Source organism: Ambystoma mexicanum, chromosome 3q (assembly GCF_040938575.1).
Source record: "Ambystoma mexicanum isolate Mex_15411 chromosome 3q, UKY_AmexF1_1, whole genome shotgun sequence".
NCBI lineage: Eukaryota > Metazoa > Chordata > Amphibia > Caudata > Ambystomatidae > Ambystoma > Ambystoma mexicanum.
This window is the reverse complement of record NC_090926.1, coordinates 239,978,324-239,995,712: the sequence shown is the minus strand read 5'-3', so window position 1 is coordinate 239,995,712 and position 17,389 is coordinate 239,978,324.

Genomic DNA, 17,389 nt, shown 5'->3' with positions numbered 1-17,389 from the left:
TTTTCCTGTAACAGCACCTCAAGGCCTCTGAGCTGTAGGTGCTCTTCAAATAAAAATAAAAAAATACATTAATGATCATGGTCGACTTCTTACTACAATATCTGGAGGAGCAGAACATGGTAGCTGCTAATAAGAAGAAAAACAGGGTTAAACACACGGTTGTGATGATATAGGTTTGTTCAGAGACTTCTTTACTAATAGCACACATTATATCAGCAGGAGTACATAGAATGGATGTAGTGTGAGGTATTTCAAATTCCTTCTTCTGCTCATTAAACCATAACTCTAACACCTGCAGAGTTTTCTGAATACTTGTGATCTTCTTGACTTTTGGCATCAAGGTCTCTGAGTTTTCAAAATGCCTAGGCAGTACCTGGGGCCGTCCCTTTAAACATGTGATTTGGATGCATACAGATTTCTTTAAATATTAAAACGTCTACCTACTGTCTGCAAAAAGAAATGTATGACTCTCATAGGAACTTTAAGCAACTCTACACACTTGTCCTCACCATGAAACAAGAACCTACCTAGGGATATCCTAGTTTCCTTCACATCCCAACAAATCCTATATGCTCCCAGTTACATCCAGTCCAAGGGCCAGGCATAAATCTGATGTCGAGGGCCCAGATGCCGTTGAAGCCTTATATCGTTTCTATGCATGGACTGTCAACAAGACCTGAGTGTCATGATTGCATGCGCCATAAGAAGGTGAGTCGATCAGTACGAGGCCCACATACTGGACTAACACTATTTTTCCATGAAATGTTATATAATCTAGATCTTTCTTCAGTTGTTGCGAGAAGAAGGTAGGTGACTCAGAATAACCCTGGAGTAATCTGGTCCAGGTGTACTGAATTCTTATTTGTGAGAATGCAAATAGGTACTGGCTATCTTTGTATATGGGGACAGAGGAAATTGCCGAAAACAGGTCTACTACTGTGAAATGGGTAGATTCAGTAGGCATACATGGCAATATTGTCACAGGATTTGACATGTCCCGGAATGAAGGAAATACCACAGCATTTACTGCTCTTGGGTACTGGCTAAAATGATAAGTGGGCTTCCCAGGCTGTCATTTTCTCGAAGAGGCAACGTGGAATAGTTGCAACTGCTGGTGTCAAACATGGCACAATTTCAGGCTGCCAGCATACAGGTATTAGGAGGGGCGGGACTTCCTGCAGAGTCATTCAGCTGCTCCTCTACAATTTTATTATACAATTCCTCAAAATGTTGTTTCGATTTTTTCCCTGAAATGTGTTCTTCCGTGTCTAAATATGCTGATAGTTCCCCGTTCAGTGTAATCGGCCAAGAGGCTCTACAATCTTTGCTTCTGCAAGCCTGCATTAACGGCTCCCAATTCCATTTCTCCTACTTCTTTTTATGATAAGTTAGTGCTTTGTATTTTGTACTATTTCTACATTCCTGATCATATCACCATGAATTGCTTTAAAGATCCTGGGGTAAGAGGCCTGTCTGGGCATTGCCAGAGCCTGACCTAACCCATCTGGTAGGGTAGTTGGAAGGGCACCCAGTCCCTGACTTAGCAGAATTCATGAACATACATGAAAACATTGGGACAAGTGATCCCTCTGCAATGCCTATCAGCCTTTGTTCTGGCCAGGTTTATGGCGTTTGTATTTCAGAACCACATCTCCCAGACATGCCCGGGTAGCAACCGAGCAAGGCGGGAGTGGAGATGCAGAAATGAACTGATTATCCCAAGCCAAGCCTCACAACTCCAGCGGAACTGTTCCCGCCAAAAGCCCAATGACTGGTGACAGGGAAAGTCAATGGGAGATGTGAGGAGCAGGATTAGTGTATCGGTTAGGCTACAAAAACCCAAGAAGACCACACCAAGTTGAATGGTGTTAAGATGAGGTCCTTAGCAGAGACCGAGAGGGCGAGAGTGGACTGTGGCAAAGAGTGGTGGAGCGAGTATGGCAGTGGTTGAGAGAGTGCAGGTAAGGTATTGTGTGAGAGTTGCACAGTTCAGATAGTGAAGTTTAGTGCTTTGTGTGGCTGTGAGGGAGTGTATTGTAGAAGATAGAGTAGATGGTTAGGGAGCGGTGGCGAGTGAACTGTGGAGAAGAATGGGGAGAGAGTGTGGTGGAGGTTGGGAGAGGTGTTGAATGAATGAGAGAGTGGTACCAATTGAGATTGTGTAGTGTGGCGTGTTGTGTTAATCTGAGCGAGTGTATGGTAGAAGACATAGTAGCGGTTTAGAGATAGTGTACGTGTGTGCAGAGAAGTGTGTAAGATTGAAAGATAGAGAAAGTGTGAACAGGGGTAGTGGGAGTGTGGGGATAGTGACAGTAGTGGATGGGAGGATATTAGAGAATGGTGCAAAGGAGTAGAGAAAGCACAGTATGGTGGGATCATGACCTGGAGGGAGAGGAAAGAGTTAGAGAGAGGATATGGTAGTGTGGTGGGATCTATGTGATTTCGCTGCAGCCCGATTACATTTTGGCGCTCTGCAGAAACATCTATTTGTTTCTGCACCCCTCCCCTCTCCATTTCAGGTGCGGGGGACACCCACACAACCCCTGTGCCCTCCCGCGGTGCTCTCCCCCAAGGCTGACTCTTCTTCTCTGGTCCCCCGCCACTCCCGTCCGAAACATAAGAAAAAGTAATGCAGGCTGGGGAGATGGCTGAGCCTGGGGTGGGAGGGCCGGAGCAGGGAACTGGAGTTGTGATACACACATACACGAACACCGATACCCCTCTCCCAAACCCCTGCTTACCTCATAGTCTGACTGCTACTTCTGCTTTGCAAACTGTGCAGTCAACACACGCACAGTTCCCAAAAGGCCGCCTTTTGATGAAAGGGAATTCTTTGCGAAGTTCTTACCAATGACGTGTGGTGAGATATGGACATGGAGGATGAGGAGAGAGATAGAGCAGGATAGGGAATGTGGTGAGATGAGGACGCAGAACGAGAGAAAGAAAAAGATAAGGAAATAGGGATTGTAGGAAGATCAGAATATGGAGGGAGAGAGGTTTAAACGGACTTGGTGCAAAGTGAAGACCAGAGAGCAAGGGAGAAAAAGGGGGTCAGTAAGAATCTGGGGAAGGAGTACAGAGATAGAAAGACGGGATAGCAAGGAGAAGAGATTGAGAGGGAGAGAGCAAGAGAGTGAGAGGGAGAGAGACAGACAGAGGGAGAGGGAGAAAGAGACAGAGATACTTCGGTGGTGAAAACTTGGAAGACTGACACTTGAGAGGGAGAAACCCAGAAGACCAGGCATTGTTAGAAAGTCCCAAAAGGCGAGAGTTAGAAAAGGCCATAGCCTTTAGGACCTCCCTAAGAAAGAGCCAGAAGGCAGTAGGGGTAGGGGACACTGACTGATATCTTTAACCTATGGGGAAGTATGAACACCTGGGCTAGGGTCGAGAGAACCCACAGAAAGTTCGAGGGACTACACATGAGACCTTTTAGTGTTGCCATCTTCAAGGTTTCTGAAACACCTGCTGAAACGTATAACTAAAACCCTTGAAACTTCATACATGGTTTTGGGATTCTTTTGGCTATCCGTGACATTAAGCATGTTTCACTTACAGATGCCGATTTAGAAAATACTCTTTAGGGTAGTAATAAGTGGTTCCTTCCTTAAACAATGCATGAACGGTTCTATGTTCATTCATCCCCAGTATTTTTTTCACTGTATTTTATGGAGAACATTTTCTGTCGAAATAATTCAACTCATTTGTTTTTATTATTTGGGTGTCGGAATTGAAATAAAATTATGCCTCCTATCGCAGCAATTGTATGTGTATTGGCTTATGCCAAGTTGTCTAGAACATCATGCGAATAAACTCCGCGGCAAGGTCTTGACAATAGAGAAAGTAATATAAGTCGCCATCTTGGATTAAGCCGCCATTTTAGGTTCTCTTGTAATATGGAAGTCACCCTGATCATCAAAATGGAGGCCGAATGACATTCTGAGTAAGATTCTGGCCGTTGTGACCTCCGCACACACGAATAAGTAATATGCCTGCAGGCCACCTGTTGGGGTCGCGAACTGAGACCTTGTCCTACTGCTGACCTATGTGTAAATGTACAACTATATCAGCGAAACTGATCAAAATGCATAAATTATAGGATTGACCTGGCTAGAAACCCTTAGGCCCGACCCCAAGAATGGTTAACCCGCGAGAGGGTTGGCCAAGGGCTGGACAAATCATATAAAAGACACAAGTATTCCAATGTACGGTCTCTCTTACTAATGCATCGAACCTTCGTTGAAGTTTGTTACGTTACTCTGAGAGCCGAATAGCTATCCGTTTGTCAATTGACTTTGGTAACTGTTGTAGCTTTTAAATAAAGCACTTGTATGTCCTTTGTAACCTGTGTTGGTGTGTTTCTTTTGGGCTTCCCGGCCTCATATTATTTTTATGTTTTCACAGTTGGCGCCCGAATAGGGACCCTCAAGATTGATGCCGGATCATTGAAGGTTCACGCAGACTATCGAACCGGGATCGGACGGTGTGATACTGCGGGCCCGACCGAACGAGATGCGATACCTCGGCAGCGCTGCACGATCCGATCCTTGAACGATAGTCGTGTGGTCTGACACGGCATCTTGACGAGGGTCAATTTTTGAGGCGGGCAGATTTGTCGAAACCACCAAACACAAGGTAAAATTCGTTAGGTAAGTTCTTTGGTAAACCGTACGGTCCTCCTTAGGTTTGGTCAGGTGCAGTCGTGACCCGGCTCTTAATTTAACCCTGAAAATTTGAATTTGGTGTATTGTATCTGCAGACACAATTATTGACCAGGTAACACCAATTTTTTGTGAAATGCCTGGGAAATTGTCTAGCTGCTTTAGGGCTCTGTTCCGCAGTGATCGACAATCTTTGGAATTTAGCCGCCCGGCACCACAGGAGGGGTCGCCGGCATGTACTATGTACTGTAAGTATGGCATTGGAAGTATAGTATTTAATGATATTTGGCACAGACAAACCAGACATGCCTCCAAATTTCAATGGCCAGTCAATGGTAGTTTTGAGATTCCCCGTATTGAATACCTAGAATTGGTCTTGCTAAAAAAGAAGGCCAGACCTGCAGCCTTTGATGTTTTTCAGAATTGGAAAAAAGAAGCATTACAGCAGCTTAAAAGTAGGGATAAACATGCACGCTGTCATAAAACAAATGCCGAAAAGGCGTTGTTATATGATAAGGAAAAACATTCAGCGTCAGTTAAAAATATGGATAGGGCTTTTTCACTCGGAATCCAGAAAATGTATCCCTCTAATCCATGTTTCTGAAGAATTCATTGAAAAATTGTTAAATGAACTCAGGCCTGGTGCCTCTGCGCCACCTCCGTATGTTCCTCTCCCGGGTGCTCTGCCCATTCCTGCTGTTGTCCCTGCTGTTATTTCTGTTCCCCCTGTACAACCTATTGTTCCTATTCCTCTAGTTGTTGTTCCTCCACCTATCGCACCACCCCTTCCTCCCGCGCCGATAGTTGCATCCTTATTAAATTTGCCCGCACCTCTGCTCCCGAGTGGTTCCGTATTGACTGAAGTTGATCAAGGTGCGGGGTCAAAGATTGTCACTCGTAATACTGTTTCTGCAGATAAGAAACGGGAATTGTTTGCATGGGCTAAGCACTGAATGGAGAAAGGTGATCAAGTTAATGTTTTTTCCACATTATCAAATTTCAACAGTTTTCCCGAGAAAAATGTTTTTATCGAAGGTTTGGGGACTCATTTATGTGTGATGTGGGGTAGATTACAAAATTCGGATCTCCCACAAGGGGTGAGGGATCTAAATGCTTTAGCGCTTCGAGGGACACAGAGAAGAAAGTACATGGTCATGTTGAAAGATTGTTTGAGTATAGGAGGGACTTTGAAAAATCACGAGATGAGGATGATGAAGACGACAGTATGTATGTGCAGAAACGGTTCCTTCCGTGTCGTAGATCGGCACCTGAGGAAGTACGAATTTGTACCAAAGATGCGATTCGATGGATCTCGGATTCATCGATTCCGGCAGACAAAGTATATGACACGTATAGTCAGTATACAGTAGAAATGCAAAGGAAGGTGATTCAGGTAATGGTACAGTACCTGCAGGAAGAATGTTTAAGGAAGAAGGGTAGTTGTCCTATAGAGTTGTTGGGAATTTGTAAAAGGGCTTTTTCGCCCGACACTTCTTCGACTGCCTTAGCGCTCGACCTGGCTCTGTTGCTTAGTAAGCGGTCGGAGTTACCTATATCTCAGTTGCCTATGAGAGAGGTTCCTCCGACATTTGTCCCAAAGGATGAGATTCCCGCTAACGCTGGGACTGGTGCACCCATTGTGGATATCCCTGCGCATTATGTATCGCAATTTGTTCACGTCCCATTTTCACGACAGGAAGTGAACACTTTTAAACAATCAGTTCCCGATATCAGGAAAAACCCTACAGGGTTTTACAAAGAGATAGAGTCCGTTTTGCAGTCCTCTGTGTTCACCTTAAGTGATATTGACTTGCTATTCCCTGTACTCCTACCCGTAGATGTATGGAAGCAGGTTTGGACAATAGACGATGTGCCAGGGTTGGGAGATACGTGGGCTAACATGACCAGGTTTGATGGGGAAAGACCAGCTGGTGAGAAACCACCTCAGGTAATACTCACTTTGCCTTATAGAATCGTCGCAAAATTAAAAACTATAATTCCAGAGAAAAGAATTATTTGGGACAAGCTTACGGCCTGTGTTCAAGGAAAAACTGAAGGCGCCACAGAATTCTTTAATAGATTCGAATGGGTATTTTCTGACTTCAGTGGACAAGACTTGGGTACAGAGTCTGGGAAAAGGTTGTTCGTGGACAAATTTGTACGTGGATTGTTGCCCGACATCCAGTCACAGATTATGTCCTCTGAGAGCGCTTGGCAGGCAAAATCTCAATCTGAAGTTTTGCACATGGCTCAGTATTATGAGAACCGTGTTAATAATGAAAAGGAGAAAATAGAGAAGAGGAAAGGAGATCTGAAGACCAAAGTATTATTACAACAAATTTTAGAAACCCCAGAGGAGGTACGACACGGACCAGAGGTCAGTATGTCGCAAAAGGAAATGCTCCTTTGGGTTCTGTGAACATTAATCAATGCGCCTATTGCCGCCAGGAAGGTCATTGGCGAGCACAGTGCCCCGTCCTTCGACAAAGGTCAAACAATGCGTTTGGGAGTATGGGTAGACGACCTAGAAGTCACCCTGGAGCAGGGGGCCCTGATAGAGGTCAGTTTTCACAAGATCCTCAGCAACCTTTTTCAAGGGAAAATCAGACCTCGAGTGTGGACGCAAGAAACATATTTGATCACCCTTCTGCTGCCTACCTTTCTGAAGAGCTTCCTTCCGACGACACTCTATTTCGTTAGGACTGCCCGAAGCAGGGTTTGGAACCTTCACCTATTCCCGTTAATCAGAAAGGCCCCTACGTTGAATTGTTAGTGGGGAATAGGAAACACCAGTTTTTGATAGACACTGGAGCACAGAAGTGCTCCATTGATCATTCCCGGGTTCCAAACATTCTACTGTCAGGGCAAACAAATGTTTCTGTAGGGTTTTCTGGTATACCAATTGTTTGTCCGGTTTCTTCACCGATGTCTGTCTCTTTGGGTCCCTTTACGGACCATTGTCCCTTCCTTCTGACATCGAACTGTGGAGAGAATTTGCTGGGGTTGAATCTGTTGAAGAAATTGAATGCACTAATTCATTGTTCCTCTGATGGAGTACGACTGACGGTTTCACCACAGCAACTTCCCAATTCTCAGTTTCTGATTCGACCATTGCCTCCTGAGTTTAGCGTTGTCCCGGAATGTTTATGGGCGGTTGACGACAATGATGTCGGGGTACTACAGATTGAGCCCGTCAAAATAGTTTTGAAACATGGAGTTAAATTACCACGCATTCCGCAGTATAAAATATCAGTTGAGGGTGAGCGTGCTTTGAAGTTCATTGTCTCCGATTTTGGCATCGTGGGGTGATCGAGGAGATTGCAGGTAGTTTATGTAACAGCCCGATTTTGCCTGTATACAAGAAAGGCGACAATGCAATCCCATACCGGTTCATAATTGATCTTCATGCTATTAACAGAGTCGTCGCCCCACAATTTCCAATTGTGCCTGATGTAACAACGATACTGACAATGATCCCTGCTACGGCTACGCACTTCAGCATTGTGGATTTAAAAAATGCTTTCTTTAGCATTCCTATACACAAAGAGAGTAGATATTTGTTTGCGTTCACCTTGGGGGGACGTTCATTTACATTTACTCGGGCACCTCAAGGGTATACTGAAAGTCCAAGAATTTATAGTAGAGCTTTGAAAGAGCAGCTCGACACCCTTGAATTGCCACCTACTTGTACACTGCTTCAGTATGTCGATTATTTGCTTTTGGCTGCAGATTCTGAAAGTGCTTGTAAAGAAGGCACTGTAGTGTTGCTTGTTCATCTAGCTAAAAATGTTCATAAAGCTTCGCTCAAAAAATTTCAATATTGTTGTCAGAAGGTCGCCTATTTAGGCTACCTCCTGTCAAAGGAGGGGAGAAGATTGACACCTGAAAGAATAAAACACATTTCTGGCATGTCTGTTCCAAATACACAGAAGGAAGTCAGAGCCTTAATAGGTATGGCTTCTTACTGTAGGTTGTGGATCCCGAACTTTTCACTAGTGATAAAACCGATGTTGGCTTTGACGAAGAAGGGCATTTCTCTGCCACTGCCATGGAAATCGGAACATCAACGATCATTTGAGCTTCTCAAAACCGCGTTATGCTCTGCACCGGTTCTGGGTACTCCAAATTATGACAAGGCCTTTGTGTTGTTTGTGCATGAATGTGATGGATGTGCTTTGGCTGTGTTAACACAGGAACACGGAGGGAAGAATAGGCCGTGCGGCTACTACTCCTCCGCCCTTGATCCTGTCGCATGCGCTTTGCCAAGATGTTTGCGAGCTGTCGCTGCTGCTGCCACGTCTGTAAAACAGAGTGAGGGAATGGTCCTAGGCCATGATTTGATTTTGATGGTACCTCACTCTGTAGATATCCTATTGAACAAAACCCAAACGCAACACCTCACCTCTGCACGGTGAACAAGGTATGAATTAATTCTGTTTGCCCCTCACATTCAAATTAAGAGGTGTTGTGTTCTTAATCCGGCTGAACTCCTACCTTTCCCGCAAAATACTGTTTGCGGTGACGAAGAATTACATGACTGCCTGTATACCACTGAACAGGAAACGAAGGGCAGGATAGACCTTATAGATACTCCTTTGGACAATGCAGAAGGGGAGCTGTTTTGCGATGGCTCCTGCTTCAAACTTCCAGATGGTACATCTACAGCTGCTTACGCAGTTACTACGTTGAGTACGGTTGTTGAAACTAAGAGAATTTCGTATAACTCTGCGCAGGCCGCAGAGATTATAGCGTTGACCCGAGCTTGTGAACTCTCCGAAGGGCGTATAGTAAACATATATACTGATAGCCAGTACGCCTTTGGGGTGGCTCACAACTTTGGGAGGCTCTGGTCGGAAAGAGGGTTCCTAACCTCACATGGGACCAAGATTCAGCATGGTCCCCTGAGAGTGCAATTGCTCTCGGCACTCTCACTCCCTAGGCAGTTAGCGATCATGAAATGTGCAGCACATCGTAAGGTCATAGATGATGTGGGAAAAGGGAACGCTTTCGCTGACCAGATAGCCAGGCAAACGGCCACAGACCTTAGCGCAGACATGTATGCTCTAAGAGAAACAAGAGATGCCTATGTAATGGATGAGGGTATTGGGTCTGTGCGAGATATTCAAACTGATGCCACAGTAGAAGAGTCTAAAAGGTGGGCCGAAGGAATGGGGAAGCTGGATGACAATGGGTGTTGGGTGGATGCATCTGAAGGAAAATGGTTGCTCCCTGATTCATATGTGCTGGCAATGGTTACGATGGCACACGGTCCTACGCATGTGTGTGCTCAGCAGATCACGAAAATGTTAGAACAAGTTTGGGTGAATGATAAAATTCTGAAGACTGCACAACGACATGTTCAGAATTGTATGATTTGCTTACAGCACAATGTGGGGAAGGGGACAGTAACTCCAAGGGGAAGCTTTGAGCCCCCTTCTCTTCCCTTAGAGGTCATCCACTTTGATTTTATTGAGATGGAACGGTGTAACAATCTAAAATATGTTCTTGTGATTATTTGTGCTTTTAGTAAATGGGTCGAGGCTTTCCCCATTAAAGATGCTACTGCCATGACCACTGCAAAGACTATGGTAAAAGAATTCTTTCCGCGATTTGGGCTCCCAAGGGTAATTTGGTCGGACAATGGTCCCCATTTTGTTGCAGCAGTAATTTTGCGGATATGCACAGCGTTACATATTGAAAAGCGATTTCACTCAGCTAGACATCCTCAAAGTGCTGGGTTGGTAGAGAGACATAACGGTATCTTAAAGAATAAGCTTGCAAAAACATGTGCCGATACCAAATTGAAATGGCCAGATGCCTTACCTATTGTATTATTAGACATGCGTACCACACCTCAAACTAAGACAGGGCTTTCTCCATTTGAGGTAGTGATGGGGAGACCTGCTAACATTTGGGGTCTTCGAAAGCCTAAAGCCCTGAGGGAGGTGTAAAATGTATTGCTTGTAGACTACTGCAACCAGTTGACTAAAAACCTGTATTTCATTTATCACCAGGTTCACTCAGCTTTACCTGTACGGTTCACGGGCCCAGGACACGATATTCAGCCTGGAAGTTGGGTCCTAGTGAAGGCCTACGAAAGGTCTTCCTGTCTCGCTCCTCGCTGGAGGGGACCCTACCAGGTGCTGTTGGTCACCCGGACAGCAGTGCGGGTGGCTGGGAAAAAACACTGGATCCACGCGACACATGTCAAGAAACTTCCTCACCCGACGCCACACGTTACAGAAGAAGCAGAACCCCTCGCTGATGCTACAATCTCTGATCTTGGAGTAGCAAACAGCGCTCTGAGTGCGTCAGAGAATTTCTCTGAGCCCGTGGAGCTTGGGGAACAGTCCATTTCGTCTCCGCACTCTTTTGAAAAGTCACTTTCAGAAAACACTGTATCAAGTTCTGCAACTTCCGTCGCCTCCGATACGTCGCTTCCCTCAGGAAGTGACGACACCTTGTTCTCGGATCAAACAGTTTTGGGTACCACCAGGTACAACCTTTGACGAAGAAAATAGAACTGCGGCACGGGTCTTTCCGTGCATTTTGAAAGAAGAAGTGATTGAAAGTTTTCTCTGGTATAAGAAAGTTCCTTTCGAACAAAAGGAGCAAAAAAGGGATTCTGCTGGCTAGGGTTGGGAAGGACTAAGAAGTCGCGCGACCGTAGTGTCGCCAGCAACGAACATTGGGGTCGTCAATTGGGAAACTGCAATGCCTTCCACCTCCACCGCTGCTCCCCGCACTGAACTTGTAAATAGGGGGGTGACCAACTCGGACAACGAACAATGTGCCTGGGCCCCGAAAACGTATTGCTGTGTTGTGTTAGTGATAATTGGTATTTGTGTGATTACTGCTGTGGGACTTTGGTACTTCGAAGAAATTTACCCTCTAAAACCTCTACTGCCAATTGAGATTGTACCTACTGCTTTGACTCCCTCTATACACCTTCACACTCTGTCACCTAGAGACTCCCAGCATAGACGAAAGTATCATAATAACACTTTAATGATAGTAATGAATGCAACGCATGCCATTTTTAATAAGAGTAATTGTTGGATTTGTACCCATTTACCGCAACATGGGAACAAGGGGCTAGGATGGTATATTCACCCTTTACCTTTAACGACTGCTTGCTATGCCTCTCTTAGAGCACTATTCTTTGGCCGTTGGAATGATAGCATCTCAGGGAACTTTGATGGAACTAATTGAAATGATTTTGAGAAACGAGAATTGACTCCCCTGGGATGCTCGCTTTTTGCAAATAGAAGTAAACCTAATGTTGCTTCTATTAGGCCGTCTGATAAACTATCTCTTCCCTTTCAAACTCTAATTTCCTTTAAAATTGCTCTGATAGGCAATAAGGACGCCATGCCTCCTTCCTACTCTATAAATCATAGCCCTGATTCAGTCCCCTTTTGTGTACAAAGAAATGGCACTCGGCCAATGGGAGATTTTGAAGGTTGTATAAACATTGTAAATTTGACTGGAGAGAACAAGCCTCTGTAGGTAGGGGGGCCTGTTTATTTTGTTTGTGGTAGTTCAGCATTTCCCTGGTTGCCCAAGGATTGGCAGGGAACCTGTTATTTTGGAATCCTGCTACCTGGGGTATTTGTAGCTAGTACATTGGAGGTTTCTAAGGCTCGCCCACGGCGGGACGAGAACGGAGATACCCCTGGGCAAGTATTGGGAGATATAGCAAAATCAGTTGTGCCCTTTTGGGGACAGATAGCGAACTCTGAAAACATTAGGGGACTAGCAAGAGTACTGGAGAGAACCATCAACCGGACCACGGACATACTCTACAATATGACACTAGAACAAAAGGCAATAAGATTGGTAGCACTCCAAAATCGGATGGCATTAGATGTCATTCTGGCAGAACGTGGTGGAGTATGCAAATTAGTGGGGTCCGCTTGTTGTGTTTTCGTTCCAGATTCCTCACCGACAATTTTCAAAGCAATACAGAACTTGCACATCCTTAGTTCTGAAGTGCATGTTCCTGTAGGAGATTGGAATATTAGCGCCTGGTTTTGGGATTCTTTACGATCTTGGGGTTGGAAGGTGCTTTCTGTCATTCTGGTTATTTTAGGGATCCTGCTATTTCTTTGTTGCTGTTTTCAATGTTTACCTAGTATATGTGTAATGCTAGGGGGATGTTGTGCTCAAGCAGTGAGCACAGTATGGCACAGAATGTATGCCCCTGATACAGCATCTAAAGAGTTTGTGTTACAAGAGGTTCTGATGAACAACCTAATGGCTATAGACATTACAGATAATGATTCAGGATGTATGGACGACAATGCATGGAGTTATTTTCAAAAGTATTAGAAATTATATTAGCACTTGGCATAGGTCAAAAGGAGGGTCTGTCGGAATTGAAATAAAATTATGCCTCCTATCGCAGCAATTTTATGTGTATTGGCCTACGCCAAGTTGTCTAAAACATCATGCGAATAAACTCTGCGGCAAGGTCTTGACCTTAGAGAAAGTAATGTAAGTCGCCATCTTGGATTAAGCCGCCATTTTAGGTTCTCTTGTAATATGGAAGTCACCCTGATCATCAAAATGGAGGCCGAATGACATTCTGAGTAAGATTCTGGCCGTTGTGACCTCCGCACACACAAATAATTAATATGCCTGCAGGCCACCTGTTGGGGTTGCGAACTGAGACCTTGTCCTACTGCTGACCTATGTGTAAATGGACAACTATATCAGCGAAACTGATCAAAATGCATACATTATAGGATTGACCTGGCTAGAAACCCTTAGGCCCGATCCCAAGAATGGTTAACCCGCGAGAGGGTAGGCCAAGGGCTGGACAAATCATATAAAAGACCCAAGTATTCCAATGTACGGTCTCTCTTACTAATGCATCGAACCTTCTTTGAAGTTCGTTACGTTACTCTGAGAGCCGAATAGCTATCCGTTTGTCAATTGACTTTGGTAACTGTTGTAGCTTTTAAATAAAGTACTTGTATGTCCTTTGTAACCTGTGTTGGTGTGTTTCTTTTGGGCTTCCTGGCCTCATATTATTTTTATGTTTTCACATGGGGGTCCCCCCAAACCACCCTACCCTATTATTTATCCCCTATACCCCACCCTAGCCCTTATATGCATTATACCCCTCCATATTTTTCATTGATTTTTTTTCAGCAAAAAATGTTCGGCAAAAAGTGCTGTGAAAAAATAAATGATGAACGTCGTACCACAGGACCAATACAATCTTTATCAATGTTTACCCACCTTAAATGCCTTCTATTGTTTGAAGATGTTACTAATACACAGTATTATTAAGATCATTTATGTCAGCTGCCCCAATCCAAAATTAATTAAAACCTACACCAAGCCATGATCACTTTGTAGTTTTAAATGGACATCGTATTTCTGAATTATAGACCAGGTCTCTATGCCGGTTATGCAACTCTATATCCCCTTTCCTTCCTTATTAATTCTGGAGAATAGGTATATGAACATCTGGTTTCCCCAGGGATTCAATTGACAGTATGAAACACCTCAACAGGATTAACATAATTTGTTCCCCCTAGTTGGGATGAGGGACGTTGAATCTCTAAAAGGATGGTAAGGAGGAACCCTGTACCCTTTTGGTCATAGTTTTTATTTTAACTGAAACAACGACTTGGCTGTTTAAATTGTTGAGAGAGATAAGGCACCTGAAATTGAGGGTCCCTGCGCTAGATTTATTCAATCTTGAGAGAAACTCTGCTGCCTGGCACTAAGTTCTTGTGAGATGGTGCCCTTCCATCACGTTTCTTGGTTTAGACAGTGTGGGTATTGAACCTGTGTCACAATGGCACTGAGTTGGTTGTTAGTTTCCTTTAACTTAAGGTGTTCTCTGATCTTGAGATCTTTTGAAACAGTCCAGTTCTGTGTCTTTAAAGAAACCCAACATAAGTTCAAATGCTCAAAAGTGAAAATCAAACAAAGTGCATTAACAATAAGATATGTTAGACAATACAGCCAATACAGTCACACATTTCCGAAAATCATCAAGAAGCATTGGCACCTATTGACCATAGATGAGGACATTGCTAAATGGATATCAGACAAAACAGAATTTTATTTTATGAAGGCACCGTCTTTAAAAAACATATTAAGTCCTTTATACCTGGCATCAATATCAGTTAAACCACTTATTGACCAAAACAAGAACGGTGGGATTCCACAAATGTGGCACTTGCTCTATGTGCACATATGCCTTAACCAGCAAACAAGCCACCTTTAATGGTATCCAAAATCACATAATAGAACAATTCACTAGTTGTAAATCTAAATATGTTGGATATGTAGTTATCTGCGTATGCAAGTTGACATACATTGAGAGCACTATCAGAGAACTAATAACCAGAATACATGAACATCTCAGCCTCCCCAGCACCCAGGATGCTAGATACCCACTGGTGGACCACCAGTGGGAGAATAAAAAAGACATCCAATTTGTAGGCATGGAAACAGTGAAATGTGATGCAAGGGGAGGTGACAGAAAACTGAGATTATGTCAAAGGGAAGCATGATTGATTTATAAACACAGATGTGTAAAGAATGGATTAAACAATAACCACAAATTAAATGTGTTTTTAAGAAAGAATATACACCTTACTATTCAAATGCCACTCCATCCCATAGGATGCCCCCACCTATCTGCACTTAGAATAGTTATGGGCCTAGCTCATTACCACATTAAATTGTTCCCATCTCTCCTTCCCGCATATTGGACCCCCTCTGAACATTAGCCCCAGCAATCTGGCTGCCCGATTTCCCTGTAATACTTGTGTGCACTTATTATTTTTAGATCATTGAATATATAATCAAACCAGTCTGTTGTTGCCAAAAAAGGGACCTTTACCCTTGAGATTCTGCAGCACCGGATCTGGGCATGCATGCATCCATTCCCATTCGCATTACCAAATGGCTTAATCCAAGCAGGGGCACCCTTTGGTCCTCCTAACAAAGAGAGCACTCCTAAGCGTTTCCATTATGGGGATACGAATGTTTTCAAAACAAACTGTTTATACATTTTTTTTCATGTACTATTTTATGTATAATTCTCTGTGTACCTGCATGCGTGTACGTTCACCAAATTTGCTGTTTCAATTTGCCTTATAAGGCTCCTGTTATTGTTACCTTTTCATTACACAACCGTATCAACAAATCACAACCGCCGCTGTCATTTTGGTCAGTGATTTTAGTAACCATTTGGATTCACTTTTAAAAAAGCCAATCCAGTGCCTACACTGTTAATTTATAACACAGCAACCAAGATGGTGTCCAGCACTTTCACATTGCAGAGACCTCTCAACTGATTGCAGAGGCCCTCCGGGCCTTACACGTAAAACCTCATGAACTAACCATTAATATTAATGCAGCACTTTTAAGTTCACGGGTCCACACACGTGGCCTTATCCCTTAGTTTTACTTACTATTTTCCTTCAGTGAATTTAAACATCCTGTTCTTTTGTTAAGTCTCTGTGACTGTTCTCCCTTCGGCAATCAATGGAACCCCAGCACTAAGCCCGTTGAAATGCATAAACAGGCCACCACTAGCAGCACTGTTGCTTCATTTAACTCCTTCAGCCATCGAATTAAAGGTGTTGCAACGGCATGATTCGTGTGTTTCTTATCTCCATTCAGTAATTGCAGCCTTTCACAGCCGATTGGGCAACACATACTCAGATGCATGGCCATATTATAAACACATGTGCTTTCACAATCCAACACTCCTAGAAAAGTATTCCGTCACGTTTTCCCAATTTAACCCTTCAAATGTAGGGTCCGCCACAGCTTGACTCACCTTTTGTAATTTAGAATGTGGAGCAACTGTTTAAACACTGCATGTATATATGTAATACTGTTATTAGAATTGCATGCGTCCCGCTCAGTCATAATCATTCCATGCTCATTGATTGACCGTCTCTCACACAGTTAATATGCGCATTTTCACACAGCAACTATTAGTCAACATGTACAATAGCATGAAAACACGGCCATTTGGAAACTCAACCCACATTTCCTGAAGGAAATACAGATCTGGCTCCCTCCTGAAAACATTAAGGCGATGTGTAACAGCACTTGACATCCACTGTGAAACCTAGATAACTGGTGGTCTATTTTAGGTCCTTGCCATCCAATAATACACGCCTGCATCACATGGCCAAAGGAAACACTTAGCTTCCCCTGGCACCAGGTGTCAAAAACAAACCTGGGGGTACTCATCAACAACCGCAATGGGATGTGACGTCGCCAGAAATTAATGTGAAATATGCACATTTCATTCAATTGGCTTTGCATAACCACCCACATTGCACAGGACGAATGGCATTTGCCTTTCATAAAATCAACACGCACACAAAAGCAAGAGAGGATATTTTCTTCTGATAGTGTTTTTGAAAACATTAAAAAGTAATTCCTTTCCTGAAATAATGCCCAGGTCTGATGAGGGGATTAGTCACAGGTTGTGGTCGGAAGCGGCTGACACTCTGTACACCAGTACTCATTGGTACAGAACCTCAGTGCGGCTTGACTGCTGGGATCGAGTAAAGCGTACGCACGCTGGTATGCACGCGGGTGTGGGTCCTTTCCTTTAGCAGGAAGTTGCAGGACCTGCCTTGACTGAACAGACGACGACGGAGATTGAGCTCAGGGAGCTCAGGGCAGCCTTGACTGATCTTGTGTGTCGAGTACACCCGTGAGGTTGAGACGGAGGCAGC